We start from the raw sequence: 17,253 nt of genomic DNA, 5'->3' as shown, positions 1-17,253 counted from the left end.
AGCTGCGGTATCATTTTTCACTCATTATTAGATTTTTTTTAGTGTTTTTCTTTTTTGCGTTGGCAACTTAGTCCAAGTGTTTGTTAACTAGATTATTATTTAACAAATCTATTTATATGTGCATGTGGTGCAATTGATGAATGTATTGTACAACCTAGCCGGTGTAGGATATTTTCAATTCCCACATTAAGTATATATGTCAACTGATGAATGTACTATAACTTTTAAGATTTTTGTTTGTTTTTTCCCTAATCAAAGATACTAGAAGTTTATTCTTCTTGTCTTTCTTCACAAGGAATTCTGATTGAAGCCTGATGGATTAGTTACATGTGGTATAATCTATTTCTAACCATTTGCAATTTATCTCTATGCCTCAGTTACATGGATGCAGTTAGTTATTTTTAACCATGTGAGGAACTATGCTTTTAATCTTTGGAAGAACAAGGGATTGAGGGAGGTACTGTCTACTACCACCAGTTTTATATTTTTCTTATTTGATTGTGTGGAAAGTAGTACTAATGTTGTTAAGGATGGACCCTGGTTTTTTGGGGGGCACTTTCTTGTACTGAAAAAGTGGCACAATATGATGAAATTATCTAAGGAGAGGCTTGATAGAATTTTGATTTGGATTAAGTTGTTTAACATTCCTTTAGAATTTTGGGATGATGATGGGCTTAGTAGGATTTCAAGTGCTAGAATTTCATTTGCTAAAATATGTGTGGAAATAGGATTGGATTCTCTTCCTACTGATTTTCTAATCAAATGTGAAGATCAGAGTGTTGAGATTGGGGTTGAATACCTGTGGACTCCATCCAAGTGCTCAAAATGTAAAGTCTTTGGGCATATGGAAGATAAATACATCAAAACTCGAGTGGAGAATTTGTCCAAAGAAAGTATTTCACAGAAGGTGTAAACTTTTGGTGACTAAAAAAATTTAGTCGTTTTATGTTCAATTTTTGCCGACGGCAAAAAAAATTAGTAGCGAAATTATGTTTTTGACTACAAAAGATTAGTCATTATTGATTAATATTTGTTGACAAATAATAATTTAGTTACTAAAGGGTGAGAAATTTTATTACCGCATGCCCCTCTTCTCTGTTTCACACAAACACTTTCTTCTCTGTTCTCTCTTACACACATAGAACAGTCAACGCCAAACCTCACCTCAAGCCGCTGTGCTCGATTATCCGCTTTTACAAAGTAGAAGTCACATAGCGCAATGTCCTCAACTTGCTATCTCAAAAACTCTTTCTTCCATGTAGCCAGAATGCCTCTTGGCAACACCACCAGTGGTCTAGCATGGAGATACTTGGCCAAAAAACTCTGCATAAAACTAATTGTCATGAAAGCTTTTCCAGAGCCTGGAGCGTGGGCCATGATGTAGCCACCTGGATTCTCTGCAACCAAGTTACTCAGTAGAAAATTGAAGCCCTCAACTTGATGGGGTTTCATCTGCTTTTTGTGCCTAGGATGAGTAGCAATTTCAGTGACATCAAAATCCTGTCCACATAATTGAACCCCATCATGAAATATTTCAGTTGCTTCCTTATCCTTATAGTCCAGCCTCCATAAAAGTATGTACGTGTAGACCTTGTGCCCTAAATCAAAAAGAAAATGAAGCAAATTAGTCAAAGAAAATCCAATAGAGAGAAAATCAGTAGCTTCATACCTACAAAAAAAAAAGTTACGAAGAAAATTAAGAAACTGGTAAATTAGCAACATTGTAAAGCTACTGAACATATAAAGAAAATCGGTAGCTCCATACCTGCTTTACTTATTTTGTCCTATGCACTACAAGTTTCTTTTTCAAGTTGTATGATTTATTTTCTTGGAGCTGTTTGCTTAATCAAGAGTTCTTGTTTGCATGGTAGGATTTACAGCTACGCTAGGGCTTATGTTGTATTTGTTGTCACTGTATAGGTCCAAACTTACTCAGAATGGGTAATAGATGGAGAGTATGATTGGCCTCCTAAATGCTGCCTATGTGATCCTGCGATTGAAGAGGGGACCAATCCTCAAACTATTTGATTGGGTTGCTTGCGTATGTGATCCTGCACATTGTTAAACCTCATGCATGCAATTTTTATCTTGAATGAGAGCTGAATGAATTATACCAAATTACTTACATTTTTTTGGGTTCATATTAGATATTATAAATACAAGCTGCTTGGGTTCACATATTAAGGTTTTTCCTCCACACACTACTCCAGCTGGATATACTTGTCCTGCCTGTCCCAACCCGGCATGACTTTTTCTTTTTATTTTTATGGAAGCTGACCAAAGTTTTATTTATTTCCATTCATTTCTTTTGTTTTTTAATGAACTTATCGTGGTTGCATTCCTTTATTACTCTCTTGTTATGTACCTTCAAACAGTTAGGTTCATTACTACTTTTTGTTGAAATTTCCTAAGAGAAGTATGCATGTATCGTATTTGTGTTTTGTTTTTATTGTATCAGAAGCTTCAGATAAGAAGGGATTCATGCTAGTAGTGAACCAGTGATACTTGTTGATTTACGTGTAAGAAAGTATAATCACTGTGAATCTTGAAAAATTGACAATCATATCTGAAAGTAATCACGAGGGAGTATACAATTGTAGATTAACTATGCTCCAGAATCTAAAAAGCCTTGTCTGAGGCAACCCAAGGTATCAACCCCAAGCCTCATTTTGAGGCTGAATTTAAACCACTCACTGCAATAAATAGTAGCAGATAATCAGATCAATTGTGATGGCTCCATTGCTGTCAATTATTTTTTCATTTACTACGAAGTTTTGAGTTTTTTTTATATATATGACTCAAAATACTTCTTTTTGATGTCTATTTTTTCCCTTTTATTGCTTTAGATTCATACAATTGATGAAAATCACTTTTCATCATCGATTTCCTTCTTAAATTTATCATATAGCTTTAATTGAGTTGTGAATATTTTTTTAAGCTTATTACAAAATTTCAGAAAAGTAAAAGATGAGGAATGCCAATTTTCTGTTGACCAAAGTTGATCTGTTGAATAGAAGATGATGCCTTTATTTATGTTTTGGGCAAAAACTTTAAAGCCAGCTCCACCACCCCCTAGTTTTATATAACAGTCTATATTAGAGAATGTGTACAACACTCAACAAATGGTTGTTACACTTATTTGACATATTTCACTCTGATTAATATCTCAAATATGTAGTAGATATCTGAATGAGACAGTTTTGTGTGTCTTTGATGGTTATTTCTTGAGCTCAACAGGTGCAAGAGAAGAAAGTGAAGAAAATTTCTGACATGAACATTGACTGGTGTGTATGTGACATGGTTATGACATGGTTATGCCTCTTACAAGGGCTTTGAATCTGGGGGTAAATGTTAAAATGATCACTAGTGTGTATATTCTTTTTCTTTTTCATTCTTTTTAATAAATATTTCTTTCTGTTTTGCTGTTGAATACTCCCGGTCAGTGCTTTTAATCGGATCTGTTTAATCATTACCAAAAAAAAAAAAATTATGAGATGAAAAGATAGATATTTACTTCTACCAGATATTTGTGGCTGCAGAGTTCAAGTTATTGTCAGTGTGGGCGCTTACTATTTTAGTTCATGGCATTATGCCATGAAAAAAGTCTTGTTGCATCTTTTTTCTTTTTTTTCCAGAATTCTGTTTCTTAAAAATTTCATCTCTTTCTCACTATCTCCAATTATGGGAAATTGGCCTTTTTCATTTATTTTGTTTTTCCCCATTGGCATTGACCTTTTCAATCTCCACTAGGTGATCAACTGGCAATAGCAAAGGAAACAGGACGGCGATTGGGAATGGGAACCAATATGTATCCTTCATCTGCCTTGTTAGGACAGCACAAAGATGAGTCAATTGCAGCTTTGCCAGTTGACGAGCTGATTGAAAAAGCTGATGGTTTTGCTGGAGTTTTCCCTGGTAATGTTTATTTAATTTTTTTATCTTTCATTCCTCCTGTAAGTCGAAGATATTTTTTCTACTTTTTGGTTAACTATATCTAAACCTAGACCCTAGGCATAGCTTCCAAGTGAGAAAGGTTTGATACCTTACACTCCTTTAAGGAGGAAGCTAGACCACTTGGCCTAAAGACCAATCTGTTGGTATTTTTTTTTTTTATGTAATACGTTTCAATTGTTGCATACACAACAGAATACTAAATTACCAGCACTGAATGTTCACCGAGATCTTCTTCTGTGATTCTTGTTTGATTGGCCATGTTTTATTTGTTGGTACAGAGCACAAATATGAGATTGTAAAACGTCTGCAAGCTAGAAAACATATATGCGGAATGACCAGTGATGGAGTTAATGATGCTCCTGCCCTTAAAAAGGCTGACATTGGCATAGTTGTTGCTGATGCAACTGATGCTGCTCGCAGTGCTTCTGACATAGTCCTGACTGAACCTGGACTTAGTGTTATCATCAGCGCCGTACTAACTAGTCGAGCTATCTTCCAAAGGATGAAAAATTACACGGCAAGTAGAGCTGGCTCTAGGCCTAGACAAGGAGGCAGCCATTTGAGAGTCCTGTACATTTTCAAATGGTGAAATGGTACAGCTTTTATTATCTAGGAGATGTGTGTCTTATTTGTTAACTTTATTTTCTTTTGAAAAAAAAGGAAAAGAAGGGAAATGTTATTCCTACTCCACTTCTTTATAAACGCACTCTAAAATTTGTCTTTTAGTGTGCATTGAGCCATAGGTATCAAACATATCTTTGTTAGCCAACTGTTGCTAGGACTATTCAAGTTACTAATTTTATTTATATCTTGGGTGCTATTGGTACAAATATATGCTGTTTCTATTACAATCCGTATCGTGGTAAGTATTTTAATTTGGGATGACCATTGAAAAACCTCTTTTAAATTTTAATTTTCACTTTTAATATTATTATTATGAAGTATTTGATGGATCCTCTTGTTCATGGCTTGTAGTTTTCCTTTTACTTACTTCCCTTTTATCTCTGCTTTGACAGCTTGGTTTTATGTTACTCGCCCTCATATGGAAGTTCGATTTCCCACCCTTTATGGTGCTGATCATTGCCATCCTTAATGATGGTTGTATTTTGTTACACTAAATACTCATTCCCTTTTCCAGTTACCACATGCATGCATATTTCTTCTCATTTTCTTCATTATCTTGAAATACTGCTTTTGTGTGTGGTTCTCAATACTTAACTCCCTTTATGGCATGCCAGGTACCATTATGGCAATATCAAAAGATAGGGTGAAACCGTCTCCTCAGCCAAACAGCTGGAAGCTGTCAGAGATTTTTGCTACTGGAATCATTCTTGGCAGTTACTTGGCCATGATGACTGCCATTTTCTTTTGGGCGGCATACGATACAGACATTTTTCCTGTAAGATAAACTTATAACTAGATTAGATATCAAATGAATTTCACATTTTTTCTTCCTTCTAATTCATAATAAGTAAGCCCATTTCTAGTTCCTTTGTTTTTTGTCATCATCATACAATTGGTTTTGTGATCTGCCATTGTGGGATCATCTGCATTGGTTTGCCCTGAGGTGTTTTCTCCACAATTCACTATTAAGTTTGCTGTTTCTTTATGTTAGAAGCCCATATCATGTTTAGCTAGGCAGATGATGTTGATTGATATAATCCTTTCCCGGTTGGAGAAAAAACTCCCTAGGAATTTATCTAGTTTAGTTGATTTAAGGTGATTTTACCTTTTTGGTTGATTGATAAAGAAGTTGGTTGAACTCTTTAATTTGCGCGGTAAGACAGTATCTTCAAAGACCAGGGGAATACCATCTATGTTCTCGAAGACAACAATAGTCAAGCAAGCTGCTTTATAAAGATAACACAGGTTGAGTTGTGATGGTTGTACTAGATGATGTGTGATGTCTCACGGGGAGCTGTAGATGGGTCAGTGTTCCGGACATTCTGGTGGCTTGTAATGGACAGCAGATGCATCATTTGCCGAAGCCTTGTCAGTAATGTTAGGGAAATATTTCGAAGTGGCCATTTATTGAGAAAGGGAGGTAGAGTTTGCTTAAGAATCCAGAGATGTAGGTGGAGGTGGTTGGCTTGTGGTGGGGGACATGCTCAAGGAGTTCAGTGGGGAGGTTAGAAGCTGAAGGGTGGGCTGCCAAAAATCTTTTTGGGAGGGTGAAGAAAGGGCAGCAGAGGACAGAATATGAGTGAAGGTGGATGAGGGATCTTGTAGGTGTACAATGTCTTTCATATGGAATGGTCAAGTGGGTAGGTTTGGCTAAATGGGTTTGTCGTTGCTGAAGAAGGTAGAGCTTTAAAAATGGGTAAACAATGTATGGAGGGTACCATAAGGAGCTAGGGCAACAATGCTCAGTGCTGCATGCTTTTTTTTTTGAGTTACCATCACTGTTAGCTAAGAAGCATGAGCATGAACATGGACATGGGCCATATTATAATATTTAATGAGTTTTTTGGTTTAGGTTGCACTGCCCCTACCAGCCCCTTTGTCGGTCCATCTCTGCCCACCACCAAGGTGAGAGGTCTTTTGTCCTCTATGATGCTTGCTTGGTACTATTTGGCCTCCAATTTCCCTAGCCATAGAAGGCAAGTTTCCATGCCTCATAGTTTCATGCAGACTTGACACATAGAACGATTGAACAAAACTATTCTCCAAGGTAAATTGAGCTTGTCATGCTGAGGGTGATAGGAGTACTTGCCAAGTGCTGGTAATAAATCAATGGCGTTGGTGGCTGGGGAGAGAAGTGCCATCTGTCTATGATGTGCATGAGATACTGCAGGATTGGCAGGAAACCGTTGTCGGAGTTGTAGTATGCTTGTGGGGAACTGTCTGGGTAGTATTTTTTTTGATCGGCAAAAAGAAGACTCTATTGATGGAATATGGAAAATTACATCAATAAAGAGGAGCTTGGAGCTAAATCAAGCTCCAACCTCCTAGTTGCTCAGAAACCAACGAGCAAACAAAACAGAGAGAAAAGAAAACCTGGAAAAGCAGATATGTTAGGCAAGAGAGCACGAAAACCAGAACAAACAACACAGCACACCTTTAGGCACCCATCAGATCAGACCCTGCACCAACCCTTCGAAACACCAAAGCAGAACAGCAGCCCTTGAAGCACCAAAACAGAACAGATAGAGCAGAATTTGCCTTGAGCTACATTGCCACACCTTGCCTTGAACAGCAGCAGCCCTTCAGCACCAATCAGATCACACTCCTTTAGGCACCAAACAGAGCAACCTGATCACCAAGTTGAGCTGCAAGAACAAGGGCTGGCCCCCACAATTGACCTTCTTGTGCACATTGTAAAGCCTCTCTTATTCTCCCAGAAACCAGAAGCTTCTGGACCTGAAAGGAAGTAGTAGTAGCCTGAATCTCTCCTTCAGGTGGCAAGTTCTGCAAGCAGCAACTAAAAGCACCATATTCACTAACATTCCTCTTCTCTTGGCAGATGCAAAGAGCTTAGCTACAGCAGATTCTAGACAATCACTTTCCAGATATGTTAGGCACTATAGCACCAAAACCAGAACAAACAACACAGCACTCCTTTAGGCATCAATCAGATCAGACCCTGCACCAACCCTTCGAAACACCAAAGCAGAACAGCAGCCCTTGAAGCACCAAAACAGAACAGATAGAGCAGAATTTGCCTTGAGCTACATTGCCACACCTTGCCTTGAACAGCAGCAGCCCTTCATCCAAACCACACACCAAGATTTTAAACCCGCACAACTGTCTGGGTAGTATGATACCAGTATGGTACTGCCCTTATAATACATGCTCTTTGCTTGGTACTTTATAAACCCTATTTACTTGGTACTTATTCTGGATCTTATTATATACTTGTTTGGCCATGTGAGATGCAGGGTCTTGGAGGTTCATAGATTTCACAAATAGCTCCTCTAGGCTTCCAGATTTCAGGAAATCCAATGGAAATTCCATCTTTGAGTTAGTTACTACACCAACAAAATTAATGGTGTACATTATCTCCAGGTGAGTCATTCCACTGGTTGTTTATGGCCATGTAAGCCCTTTTTTTTAATTATTATTTTTATAATAATATTTGTCACATGAATAATATTTTAAGTGAAGAAAATATCTTAATATTACCACAACTAGAAAAAGGAGCTTTAGACACGGAATTTTTTGCAACGGTTTAAAAATTGTCGTAAAAACCAAGTATAACTTTTTGCGACGCCTTGATTTTCGTCGCAAAAGCTACACATTTCAGATGGATAAAATAATTTGTCGCTAATAGTATTTGTTGGGACAGAAAATGACTGTTGCTGATAAATGAGCAAAAAGGCGTTATCATTAGCAACAGAAACAAATTATCCGTCGCAAAAGGATTCATCAATTGTAACAAATACTAAACCGTGGCCAAAAATTGCCTTAAACTTAACTGAAAAATTGCATTTCGGGAGGGAAAAACTTGGCAGAAACTTGTTTGGACATGCAACGTATGATTACGGCTATAATTATACAATTTTGAAAAGATAATATACATTCGAGTTTTATATAATTTTCTTTTATAATTTGAAATGATGATATGGTTAATTTTATTTTTACAGATGGTTTTTGGCGTGAAAAAGTGGATATTCTTTATTTTTGTATGGAGGACATTGTTTTTTTTATAATCCGTTATTATGTTGTCCTTCGTTTTTTTTTTTTTTGGATTACTATTATTCATACAAATAACTATTGGCATGGTACAAATTGCTTTTGGCATAGAACATATTACTTTTGGCAGGGTATAGATTATCATTTGACATGGTATTGTGGATATTATTTTTGTTTTGTGTACGGTAGACATGATTTTTGTATAATCCTCTGTTTTGTATAAAATTATTATTTTAGGTTGGATTATGCTTGATTCGTATGGAATTTCTATTATATTTCGAATTTGATGCTAAAAGTTAAATTTTCTTGGATTGTTATTATTTTCTTTATATACAAGGTACAGGTTGCACAGAATAAATACAGGTTGTGGCGAAATAAATATATATATATATATATATATGTGTGTGTGTATAAAGATAAAATTAAAAATAAAAAAAGTGAAGAAAGTTTTTGATGAATAAACATTTAGTAGCTAAAAAGAAGTGAAGTTGTTGGCAACTAACCAATTCGTAGCCAAAAAGAAATAAAGGCTTTTGCGCGATTAAATATTTGGTAGCCAAAATAAAGAAAATATTTTTTGGTGTCTAAATAATTTGTAGTAAAAAATAAAAATAAGATGAAAAATAAATTTTTTTTGGTGACTAAATATTTAGTAGCCCAAAAAAATTGAAGTTTTTGCCTACTAAAAATTTAATTGCCAAAAAAATTGTCGATATTTTTTATGACTAAACATTCTAAGTCACCAAAAAAGTTACAATTTTGTTGCCTACAAAAAAGCTTGGTTGCTAGCTAAAGGAGTCAATTAGATGTTTGGCTACAAAATTAATTTGTCGCTGATAATGGAAAAAAGAATTGACGACTATATTTTAATCACTAAATAAAACATAGTAGTCATAAAATTTATCTACGACTAAAAATTTAGTCGATTAAAGTTCAAATTAAATTTATAAACAAAATTATGGCGACTAAATTATTAGTCGACGAATGGTATTCTTTGGCTACTAAAATAATTTTAGTCACCAATACTTTTCCCGACAATTAGTCAATGACCAATTGGGTGATAATTTAATTGGGAATTACATTCGTCGACTAAAAATGATTTTTAACAATTAAAAATTTAGTTTTCAAATGTGCAATTTCTTATAACTAGTTTGAAGATAATTCATAGTGTCAAGAAAATTCTAAATGATAATTTTTATATTTTTTTGCAAAGTATATATTATTTAAAATTTATTATCATAATTTTGTGGTGTTGGCGTAAGAGGCGGTACCCTTTGTCCAATCCATTTGAATCCAATTATAATTGAGTTTGTAGGATAAAAGTCATTTAAATTATGATGAATTTCTCACATAAAATTACATAATTATTTAATGCTAATTGAATTTGTAAATATTTATACACAAGCATCAACATACATCATTATAACCTCACAATTGCTACAATCATCACTAATGTTGCTGCAACCATCATCACCGTCACTGTCACTGTTAGCACCACCACCGCCACCATTATGAAGCCACCATTGTTATTTTTATTTATTTATTTATTTTGATTCATAAGAAAATGAGATAACAGACAAAATAGAGAAATAGGCAAAGCTGCCTTACATAGTAGAAGGAGAAGAAGAAACCCCAATGATGTCTGCAACAAGCATATTTGCAATCTCAGTGGGGGGATCATTAAGAAACACAAAAGGGACTTGGTGATTTACACCCATATTTGCCAAACCATCCGCACTCTTGTTTCCCTCTCTACGTATATGAGCTATTGTGCAGTTGTATCTTTGCATTAGAAACTTAGCATCTTCAAGCAGAGCCCTATACTGAAAGTGCTGAGATGGGGAATCCTTGATGAGTTTAACAACTTGTTCTGAGTCTGTCTCAATGCATATGTCCTTCATTCCCTTCTCAAGCATTGTGGTGAGGCCTCGGTAAACTGCCCAGAGCTCAGCCTGCATGCTAGTTGCTTTCTTCAATTTTCCATGATATCCATGAAGCCAAGCTCCTCTTTCATCCCTGAAAAGGCCTCCATATCCAGCTGGGCTCGGATTGCCTTTTGAACAACCGTCAGCGTTGAGTTTAATTTCCCCTGCAAAAGGCAAAACCCAATTAGTTATGTGATTTTAGAGGTTGACCTGTAAAGTGATCAGTTTGGAATGCCTCATATGTCTCTGTGGCTTGGTGTTGAATGGATCTAATAATTTCGTGGACATTTCCATCATCTTGTCTGAAGACCACATTGTTTCTATCTTTCCAGATTGCCCAAACAGTGTATAAGAACACAATGCTCCAAGGTATGTGGTAGGTCTTCCTTTCCTGATTCTTCAAATTTAGTTGTAGCCATTAAGCCACCGTTGTTATTACCACCACCTTTATAATCCTTGTCATCGTTATCATAAAACATACCATCATTTTAAGTAGTGAAATTTCATTATCTCTAAATAGTGAAATTTAACCTTATTATTTAGGTGAAATTATTGAAAAAGTGAAATTTCTACTAAAGAAATAAAAATTACAAACTTAAAGGTAAAGATGAAGTAGCGAGTAAATGGAAAACTTATGAGTTAAAGAGAGATGTCATCAATGGATTCGTTGGAAAACAAGTGATTGTCACTATCATTTAAGTTAGCTAATGATAATTTAATTTTCTTAATTAATTTATTGTCTAATTAATCCTATAATATGTGTAATTACCAAAATTTTACTTTAATTTGAAATTCCCTCTCAAAATTTAGGACTCTCAAAGTTTTGCCCCTAAGCCCTCATACATTTCGAAGAGTATTTTGTGTTGGTACTTCATATTTATGTTTGTTTGATCAATTGCAAATATATGTTCGTTTGTTCGCCTTGCTCACTTTCTTCCTCACTTTTTTAAGGTTTTTACCAAGCTTCCCTCTGGACTTATCGATCCAATACAAGAAAATGCACTTTTAGCGACCACTTTGTCTCTCTCGCTTATCACTTTGTCTCTGTTTCTGTCTCTGTTTATCTTCTCTATCTGCCTCTCACTCATCTCTCTCTCACCACACATCTCGTCTACCACCTTCACCACTACTGCAAATGTCATTCCACTACCACCACTACTACCACTGTTGCCACTCCACTTCTACGACTATCATTACTACCACTATCAGCACCACTCCACTACCACCACCACCACTACTGCCACTACTACTACCATTACCTCTCCTCCACCATCGCTACTCCATCTCCTCTACCACTACCACAACTTCTGTTTACACATCACAAATTTCTCTGGACACATCATAGAGAAATTTTATTGGGCATCTTGATCTCGCACGTCTCTAAACATCGAAAGAAATTAATTGAACCCTTCAGATGCAGCCTCGTCGAAGATCCACAGTAGCAAGTTACTAAACGAATTCATATTTGTCGACGGAGGAATCTTCATTGGAGGACTAGTGATCGGAGGAATAACAACGAGGACTAGTGCTCTACTTCATGTAAATCTTGCTGTATAAAGCACTATCAGGAATCTTCATATAAATCGATGATCTTCATTTGCAAAGCTTTATAAATGTTGTTTATGCAAATTCCTCCATCGTAGTCAATGCTAATGAAGCTCTGAACAATGTTGCGAATGAAGAGCAAAGAGAGAGGAGTTGTTTGGTGCAAGAAAAGAAAGGAGAGAGAATGAGAGAATGTGTTATATATATGGGTGTGAGTGAGGGACCTTAGACTAAAAAAAAAAATTTATTGTGGACCTCTCCCATTACTAAAAGTTAGAGAGGGAAAAATATCTATGAATACAAAAAATAAAAAAATAAATGTTTTTTTTTTTATATTTGGTGTAATTTTATTTTTTTAATGAGATTTATACTTTTAAATGTATCTAAATTTTATACTTTTAAATGTATCTAGATTTATACTTTTAACCCTATTTTACCAAATAAAAAAAGAATAAATTTTTTTCAATAAAATAAAATGAAACAAATAAATTTTTAACTTTAGTAACCTAAAAAAAAAAATAAATAAAAATCATTAACTACAAAAAAAAAAAAAAAAAACAAAGAAAATTTATTTATTCTTTTTTCCCGCGCATGAATTCCCCCCCCCCCCCGTTTGTCACCATCTCAAATCCCCAATACCTAACCTAACACTCCCTCTCACTCTCCTCTCTCTTTTATCTCTTCCGCCTCCTACGTCGTCGCCTCTGGTACCGCCACAGGCGACCACCGCCGCCGCCGCGACACCTCCTCCCTCACCGCCCTCTCTCTCTTCTCCTATTCTCTTCGCCGGTCGTCTACATCGTCTTCTCCACTCTCGTCGTCGGATCCAAAACCCTAACCCTACCTTCGATCTTCTCCAATCCCTCCACAAGCCATATGTTCAAATCCAGACCCTACACTCCCCTCAACTGTTTTAGAACCTTTGTCTACAAAGGACTATCGTCGGCCTCGTCAGAACGGCGATCTCAAACGGGCTGATTGTGATGAGAAAGACCAGGTGGCGAGGCGCATTAACGCGTCAGAACGAAATCAGAAGATGGACAGTTCATCTTTGCCCTAAATTTTCTCTCCATTTCTGCTCAAATGTAAGTATGATATAGTCGTCCTCAATGTGGGTTTCTTGGGTTACTGGTACTAGTCTTAACTGTGCACTTTATGTGTTTGTCTTAAATGTATTATAATATATATTTAGCAAGAAATGCCTGCTTAAAATTAATTATCCAATGCATTGCATGAGTCCAACACTAGTTTTTAAGACTCTGCAAATTGTTTTGTTGATAAAATCTTTTGGCGTGTTCCATAGATTTGTGAGCAAATTAGGGGAAAAAGAACATCTTTACACGTTTGTTTTGCATTTCTTAGTGGACCACCATGTGCAGCAGCACAATAATATTTGAGAATAGTCGAAGATACTATGACCTCTCCATATGCAGCAGCATAATAATTTTCAGCGTAGTACAATGAATTTGAGAAGCATATACTACAGGCCACATTATCTGCCGACCTACCTTCCTAAAAAAAAATTGTTCATTTCAATTGTTGTTAAAATTATTATAATTTTATTTGGTAAGGTGATTGTTTTGTTGGAAACAACATGCCTATGAGTTCTGCTCACATGGAACCCAACTTGCCTTTTTTCTCTAGTTTTTGAGGCCTACGGGATTTCATACTAATTATGTGATACAAAGAATGCTCCAAGCTTTTGCAATATGAATACGAAAAGAAAAAAAAAAGTCCTTTGCATGGAATTTAAAAACTATAGAAAAGTAATAAATAATAATAATCATAGAAAACACAAAAAGAGAAAAAAAAAACTTGGGTTTTGGTTAAAGGCAAGAGAGGCTTTTGGAACATATTATCGAATTTAACTTGAATTGAATTGGATGCACATGGCTGATATTAGATAATGATATCCCTAACATTTCCACCCCAGTAATTACGAGGCCCCCTTTTCGCTCCTCCTCTATTCCTTTTGTAATTTTCATTATCTACATAATTTTGAGTTCAAAATGGAACAGTTTGTTAACATCATTTGGTCGTAATCGTTACCATCTGCTAGCCATTCAGATATTAATTTCAATTTCTTCATTCGTGTATGAACAATTTCTTCAAGTACTTGTAGTTGTCAATATATATGCATGACACATAACCTCAAACAATTGAAAGTTATATGCTTTACATTCACCCACAAATTCATAGTTAACTGACAAACTGATTGAAACTTCTCTGTGAATTACCTGTTGTACAGTGGCAGTTATGAGGACAATATGGTAGTACTGAAGCAGGAGTCTCAATTTGCAGAGGCAAATGATTGTAGTTTCAGTCGAGTAATATATCTTTAATTACCAAACTAAAACTAAATATTGTTATTGCCAATGTGATTCAAAAACTTAAAAGTGCTATATTTTTTACTTCAAATTTGTTTTATATGCAGTTTAGTCTGCAAATAGAACAAGGAATTCCCATTCTATCCAGGTGGCTGATCTTCAACCGATTCAAATTTACTGCATCAAAGGGAGTTAAACTTGGGCCAGCATTTGTCTTCACAAGGTGAGCATAATAAGAAGAATCATGCAGGAAGTAAGGAAGCATAAAAAACACTCTTTAGAATTCTTTTGATTAAACTTTATAACCGACGTATAGTAGCTACTAGCTACTAGCTAGGGACTTGGAAGTTAAGAAGTAAAAGAAAAGAAAGGATTATGCCATGAGAAACACAACTAAAGTGGAAGATATTGTTATTCTCAAAATAGGATTCAATATCAAACTAAACAATTTTCTTTTGCAATACATAAATTTGCTGTTAACCGCTGGGTATGCTTTTGAAGGGTGATTCCTGACCCTTTTTCGAACTTCACAAAGCCCGTTATGAAACATAGTGCTTTACTTGCATTTGCAATATGTTTCCTGTAATTAGTAAATGATCTGAAAAGTGTTTTTTTTTTGGGTGCAAAATTTATATCTTTTTCTTTGACAGCTTGACAGGTGGCTTAATGATGAAGCAAACAAAATCTCCACCTTTCCCTTCTATTTACTTTACTGTTTTGGGTGATCTAAGAAGCACAAATACATCTAAAAAAGTGCTGTGCCTGTGTTGAATACATGTTGGACACGTGTCCAAACATGTTATATTATTATTATTATTTAAATTTTTTTAGATACAGATAGTTGGACACGCTTTGGACACTTGGGGAACACACTCATCCATCACTATGAAACACCTTACAAGTTTGATGAAAGTAACGTGGGATTTAATGATAAAGAAAAACAAGAGAGATTTATACATATTAATCCTTACTCCTTTAGATTTTAAGAAGTGATGTTAAATCTCTGAATGAAATATTCATATATAACATATGATAAAATTCCATTGATAGGATGCACTGAACTGCATGCTCAACAGTGTGTGCCACTGAAGGCTTAGGGTCATTTTCCCTATCATTGCACAGATGAATTTTGTTAGAAGCAAGGGAAACATAGTTGTGTTTGCGTGTATTTCTGTCTAAATCATTCTTGTATGTGTATTTCTTCTGCTGTCAAATTTTATTTCATTAATGCATTGATGTTCTTGATGTTGACGGCATGCAAAGCTTTTTTCAAGTTTACATTTTTGTTGGTTATCATCTGGAATCAAAAGAAGTTCCTAGAGTTATGTAGGTCAAAATCTGAGCTACATTTTTTTTTTGTATGTCTCTTCCGAATTTTCTCCAACCTAGAAGGTTAAGTTTCTCATATTCGATCGGAATTTTAGGTGAAGTAGCTGTGTATCAGTTAGTTATCATGAGCATACCACTAACTTTTGGTGTACCATTCTGGATTTATAATTTATAAACATTAATTTGTCAATTGTTGTGGATTTATATATAGGAGTCTTTAATACAATTTAAAAAAAAAAAACAATAGTTAAACATTTTATCAATTTATACAATATATTCTTTAAGAAAATTAAAAAAAAAAAAATCTATGTTAAATAGTTTCTTTTAGAATATATGCTAAATTTCGTTTCTTCTTGTTTGTGATGTGTAATTACTTAGAAAATATGAGGAAGAAGGAATATATTTCTGTTATATTCAAAACTTCTTATCTTACAAGACCAAATGACACTCTTTATATAGGAGATATTACAAACATCATTATAACCCATTATATGCCACTTACATATTATATATTACCACTATCTACCACTATCATATTATATACATGCCACTATCTACCACCAACACCACTATCATATTCTATACATGCCACTATCCTTCACCAACACCACTATCATATTATATACATGCCACTATCTACCACCAACACCACTATCATATTCTATACATGCCACTATTCTTCACCAACACCACTATCATATTATATACATTAACACAAATTTCCAGCATAATTTTAAATTTTTGAATGAGGCAAGTTGAAGTGAATGTATGTGGATGCATGTGGCTGTTATTACCAAAAATATAATTAGAAAATAGTTAGGGAACACTTTTATAAAATTTCACATCACTCATACATAGCAAATTGGTGAGGTTCTTCAAAATCTTGACTATATATGCATTTGTGTGGGCTTTGATGAACTGATATATATATAGATTTGTGTGTATTTTATGGATGTATTTTATGCATTTATATATATATAGGACTAAGATGATGTTGAATTGCATGCTAACATTTCAATTATTTTTCTTTATTCAGGTCCTATATTAAATTGGGCCTGAACATTTAGTTGGACCTTTTTACTGGTTGTAAATTTCCATTTTCCCCTGTCGTTTTCATCTAGGTTTGGGATGAGTTTTATCAGATTTTGAAACTATTTCTTAGTTTTCTTTTTCTCTTTTTCCTTCCAACTTACTACATGCCAAGAAGGGTATAATTTATTTTCCGAGCAGCAAAATATCCTCATTGCAACCAATGGTCGTACCAGGTCATTATCAATTGCTGTAATTTGACTATGAAAAATTATAGATATGATGCCAATAATATGATTTGTTGTACCCTGTAATATTTTAATCAACAATAATGTTATACTTAAGCACTTCGATTATTCAATATGTGGCATTCCATCAGAGTTTTTTTTGAAGATTGAGAGTTTTGATTACGAAGATGAAGAGGGCTAGAGATGATATGTACATGGCTTCTCAATTCAAACGCCCCATCGTCTCCTCTCGCGCCGAACTGTGAGTCCTTTCTCTATCTCTCT

The 17,253-nt window shown here is 35.0% G+C and overlaps 2 long non-coding RNA genes across 2 annotated transcripts; both read left to right on the top strand.

The window, feature by feature from the left end:
* Positions 1–1,899: 1,899 nt before the first annotated feature.
* LOC145794593 (uncharacterized) lies at positions 1,900–5,569 on the top strand. Its single transcript, XR_014334510.1, has 3 exons — positions 1,900–2,041; positions 3,238–3,344; positions 3,751–5,569. It is a non-coding gene; the product is annotated as an uncharacterized LOC145794593 (long non-coding RNA).
* A 7,510-nt stretch (positions 5,570–13,079) lies between these two features.
* Positions 13,080–17,188, top strand: LOC145794954 (uncharacterized). The gene is made up of 3 exons (XR_014334966.1): positions 13,080–13,141; positions 14,491–14,606; positions 17,121–17,188. It is a non-coding gene; the product is annotated as an uncharacterized LOC145794954 (long non-coding RNA).
* The last annotated feature ends 65 nt before the right edge of the window (positions 17,189–17,253 follow it).

This window comes from Camellia sinensis, chromosome 7, assembly GCF_055761805.1.
Source record: "Camellia sinensis isolate YWXY chromosome 7, ASM5576180v1, whole genome shotgun sequence".
In the NCBI taxonomy this organism is placed as follows: domain Eukaryota; kingdom Viridiplantae; phylum Streptophyta; class Magnoliopsida; order Ericales; family Theaceae; genus Camellia; species Camellia sinensis.
Note: the sequence above shows the minus strand (reverse complement) of the source record. Positions and strands in the feature narration are given on the sequence as shown.